This window comes from Dinoponera quadriceps, unplaced genomic scaffold (genome assembly GCF_001313825.1).
Source record: "Dinoponera quadriceps isolate SergipeBrazil2010 unplaced genomic scaffold, ASM131382v1 scaffold2420, whole genome shotgun sequence".
In the NCBI taxonomy this organism is placed as follows: Eukaryota; Metazoa; Arthropoda; class Insecta; order Hymenoptera; family Formicidae; genus Dinoponera; species Dinoponera quadriceps.
The window spans coordinates 525236-530519 of record NW_014556754.1 but is presented as its reverse complement, the minus strand read 5'-3'; the positions used below and the strand labels follow the sequence as shown (position 1 = coordinate 530519).

Sequence of the window (5284 nt, the reverse complement as noted above, 5' to 3'; positions counted from 1 at the left end):
CCCCCCCGCGAAGGTACTTTGCACACCGTGATGAAAAAGTAGTAAAATTCTCTTGTTCCTGTATAATAAAAAACTGGAATTTTCTGTGCACAGGTAGAAGGTCTGAGAATGCCCGTAGGAAATGCGAGAAGCTATAGAGTTTGTTGGAGAAGTAAGAGATTTCTCTTTTGCTTCTTTCTCTCTCTCTCTCTCTCTCTCTCTCTCTTTCTGTAACTTGCCGCAGTTCTGCATGCTTCATTATTTGAACTTGAAATGTGACTCCTGGAAACAGACAATTGATTTATTTATCTGTTGGAAAATTGACAAACAGAATCGGATTTTACCGATGCTGTGCCATAGTGACGCCGACATTTTCCTCGGAAGGGCTTGTTGTATTATTTGAAAATTAGTTTTATCATTTCAGCACGGTATTCATCTTCTTCGTGTTTTTGTTTTTCATCAATCCGAAACTATCAAAGTAAAAGTAAAAGTGGAAATTTGTATTAATCTAAATAAAAAAAATTACAGCTGTTTATTTCCCTACAATATTCCCATATTGCCCAGTATTATATCACTCTTCAACTTTGCTTCAACTTGCTGTTCTCCACACTTCATTGTAGGTGAAGGTTCCTTACGCAGAGATAAAACGAATGTAAGGTCTCCATTCCGTTGCCAAATAGTCTCGTTGACGGGGTACAATATTAACGCCACGTGTTTACTCCTAACCCTTCGACTTGCCCTGTTCGATCTGTTTACACGGACGTTGTTTATGCAATGTATGGGAGGTATTTTTTCGCAGAACTCTCATTGCGAGAATTGTGACAGGTCGCGTGGAACAAACAAACCTTAACTAGCTCGTCACACGGGGATTGACAGCTGGACGGAAATTCAATTAACTATTCCTTGATATCGGGGCGACGACGTGTCATCGTTAAATAAGCTCTCTTTGATCGGAACAGCGAAGAAATCGCTCTGTGCGCCGTGAGGGCTTAAATGAGCTGAACTCTAGGATCCGATAATTAACTTAGTCCGAATTTATACTCGACTCTACAAAGCTGTTATATATATTCCCTAGTGCCCCCGGTAACACTTGGTATAAAGTTTACTTAACTAGGTGTTACAAACGATCGCTATTACATGCCATTAAAGAACATGTGTGTACACCGCAAGCAAGATCCCAAATAACAAGGATGACGTCTAAAGACGTTTTAATGACGTATTATTGACGTTATAGACGCCATTAAAGCGTTATTAATACATTAGACAAGCGAAGACAACGGTGAACTTTGATACTTTTTAGTTCGACTTTACCCACGATAGGGGAGGAAAGACAGATGATACGATTCGCGGCTCAAAGACGATGAATGGCGCGGATATGGATCGATATCCGCGAGAGATAACCCCGATTTCGTCCACGTGGCTTACCGTACTACGCGAATTCCGCGGTTTAAAGATGACAATCGGCAAGAACGACATGTACGAGTCCCTGATCTTCGACTTCTTCGACATCCGATCCGGGCTTCCGCCTAAGTTTCGCTCAAGAGTTAATTGCTTTACTGGACTACACCACCCTGCAGCTAAATCTGCTTCGTTCCGCGATCGAGTATCAAGGGAGAGCGGGAACAATAGCTGCGGACTTTCCGAGAATTTCTCCTTCTGAGGCTTATTCACGTTATTCAGCGACCAATGAATCGGTCGGCACAATACACAAGTCCTTACAATCCTTCACTTTGCTCGCGATTGCCATCTTTCATTTGTCCTATCCTATTATCATCGCTGATACCGTGAGAGAGTGCAAAGAAAATGTGCCGGCTCTGTGACTATTCGACGAGCTATGTTTATATAATTGAGAGAAGATTATAACGACTATTTGGGATCTGCACGTGTTAGAGAGTTGATCCAACAGTAACCGCTCGGTTTGCGCTCCAGCAGCTGAATACACGTTGACATGAGCGCATTTCGTCCATCTCATTTGCAACCATCTCATCTCTCAGTACTTCTCGCTCTTCTAGCTCTTCGAACTTCTAGCAAATAAATAGCGCACAGGCCAATAGTTCGTAAAGTTCAACCGGAGAATTTAGATTAGCTCATTTATATCGCGCGCGCAAATGAGACCGTAAGTTTCTAATATGACGGCTTTTCAGACAGGTTAATGCACGTGTAGCTCCAATCCTTCGACGATTTTACGATAATTATTGCATGAATACGTTACTAAATGAGTTGGTCGTAATTGGGACGCGGAAGTTCGCAAAGTTTCACGTTGAGTCTTCTCAGGGGTGGCCCAAAATGCCTTGAGACGGACTGGCTGTCCTGACGGGACGAACGACAGGCTAAAAATTTCGTTCGCGTTCAGCAATGTTGCTCACAGGTGAGACGGCGTCATCGACGTGAAAAGTAAATCGCATCGCTTCAACGCCGTATCAGCGCCGTTTTCCTTCGGAAAAAGCTCACCGTCAATCTTCATGAATTTTATTCAAATTCAATTCGAATATAAATGACACCCTTCTTTCCACGTCCTATCATTCGCGTTATTATAATAACCCGGAGTGCTTCGGTACAGTTTTCCCAGTGAGAAGAATCACCGTGAATTTCCGCGATTTTTCGCGAATTCCCGCATCTCGTTATGTAATTACAGCCATTCCTCGACGTATGAATTTTCGCTAATAAAACAGCACTCAGAGACGCATCCGGACGGCGATTCGGGTAAACACACTAATTTCGCTCTCGGTAAATTTCGGCTTGACAACTCCATTATTAAGTGGTCCCCAGGTTAACCGACTGGTTAATTTGTCAGTTATAGTTGTTATAAGCTACTTAGCCCCGTAACTCTGACAGGCTTGACAACTTCGAAGTAGCTCTGTTAGTACAAATCAAGTAGTTTCTCGTGCCCGAGAATCTAGCCTGTACTCAAATTTGCCAACTAATCGGGTACTCGAGTGCCATCCGGAGTAATACTTGAATCCTCGAAAGCAAAAGGTTCGCGTTAACACCCGAATAATACTCACTTATTATTTATCTTCGCGACGACTGCGCGTCTCGGCAGATTTCGACTCTTATTTTTCCCAAATTCTCTTCGCGCTCGTCGAACTCGAAATCTACTCGAAAGCACCCGAGCATAAATTGCTAAACCGGTTATCCCGGATATCGGCGCCACTTTTCCGAATATATATCCTGACTGATAATGCAACGTACGGTCTAAACGTGGACGCGCCGTTACTGGATGGACTGGAGTAGGATGATGCTGCGCGTTTCCACTGACCGGCGAAACGTACACAGTTCGGAGTTGTTTAGGCAGATGGAAACATCGTAATTTATAGGGAAGACGTTTATAGAAGGATAAGCGGCCCGGTAATCGCTGGCGCCTCGAGAATTGCGACGCACGGACGATCGTAAAAATGACCCGTCCGTTGACCAGTGCAAACAAATCTTAATCAAGCAGACGTATTCCACGAGCGGCTATGTGGTAATCCAATACCATCGTCGTCGTCGTCGTTGTCGTTCCGATTCAATCTTGACTAAAGCATTCGCAGAATTAGCCCGGCACCGATATTAGCGACCTTATTTACGCGTCATACATAGACGGGGGGAAGGAAGTGGGAGGGGAGTATGTTGGCGTCCTCCTTTCTCAATTTAGAAACCCAATTGTATTAATTACATACGAACAGTGCAAATCCAGTTTCAGCAGCGCAATATGACCACGATCGTCGGCTCTATCCCCTAGTTTTCTATCCTCCACAACGGCCGTAATATTACGGTCGGTGTTGCTCAGTTTTTGTGTAACCGGCGCTTGAAAAGTTTCCAAGTAAATATCGATTTTCGTGCCGGTCCAATCTACGTGGGAGGAATGCCGAGGGCCATAATTTCAAAGACGTCCCGAAAAAAATTGTCGCCATCGCCGCATGATAAATGGAAGTTGTTTGGCAAGGATTTGGAAAAGTATATCACACGGGCCGTGAATCGCCACGGCGGGAACGTCTGCCAAAAGAAACGCTTCGACGGCGCTCTTTTTTTCTCCGTTAAAAATACAGCGGCATCCAAATAAACCGGGGGGGAGCATTAATAAATATCTGCGATAATAAATTCACTCTCGCGTGTTACCGTAACGAACATAATCCCGTTGTGCGAGTTCCGTTGTGCAAAATATATTTCGCAGCGCCGCGTATGTTATATGCAAAATGCCGAGAAACCGGATAAATCCAATTCAGATTCAGATAATATCGCTCGGATTCTCCGCATAATTATCGACGGAAAGGTTATTTCGCAACCTTCGACGTGAAAAATTTCGAGTTTTATTAAATTACGTTTCAATTACGAGCCGCACGAGATTGGAAAAGTTCCCCCTATCGTCGCGCGCTTCCGCTGGGTATTGTACAACTGATAACCGTTTTATGCTAATGTAATTCTTCGCGGTTTAATTCACACGAATAATAAGTCGCTTCTACCTTGCATCGCGCGCCAATTTGTGCTGATCACGCGGGAGGTCAATCAGATTTTCCAGTTACCCGCGTTTCACCGCATTTATTATTATTCAATAGGTGGAAAATCTAGTCGGAAGCCGATCGAAAGGAATTTCCTTCGGCGAAGCGATATTCTGCTCGACGTATTAAAATACGGCGTCCCGCATGCGCGAAGATTTAACGAGGGTGCAGTCGAAGACATGCAGATTCGACGATGACGCATGCAGATCGGTGTCGAGAAGGTTGATCAACGGCGTCGGGAGGAAACGGAGGAAATCAAAGGAAAGGCGAAGGAATACGGCGGAGAAGAGAGCACGAGGAAGAGATGAGGAAAGGGTTGAAGTGCGCTGGACGGCCTCTCTTCTGCTTTCCCGGCGAGAAAAGTCTTCCGCTTATTTCACGACGGCCTACTTTCGAAAGCCTCCCACCTCCTACAGGAATTACACCGTCGAGATCAGAGAACGGAGAACTGAACCGGAACAGAATCCTGGAATCCCAAGGAACTTTTCGAAATTTCACGTTGGAAAACGAACTGCTAATTGTTACTCGAACATTTTCCTTCTCCCTCTCTCTTTCGCTTTTTTTTTCTTATTTTGACATCACGGAAACGAAAGAACTGGTAACGAAAAAGAAACTCGAGCTATTTAATAATTTCCGTAGTTCTCGCAAGAAAAGAGAGAGACAGACAGACAGGGGGTGGTCTTCGTTTTCCCTCTTCGTAGAGAACTTTCGCTTTACGGGCGGCAAAAAGATTCAACGTTCCCGAGACAAAGCCGGAGGAGATTAATACCGTGTGTTGACGAGGCGAAACATTGAAATGACAGAAAAAGATACGAACCGGGTGGGGG

The 5284-nt window shown here is 44.5% G+C and overlaps 1 protein-coding gene across 5 annotated transcripts in view; it reads left to right on the top strand.

Moving 5' to 3' along the window:
* Positions 1 to 5284, top strand: part of LOC106748131 (allatostatin-A receptor-like) — a 16215-nt gene that overhangs the window by 10199 nt on the left and 732 nt on the right. The window lies entirely within an intron of this gene.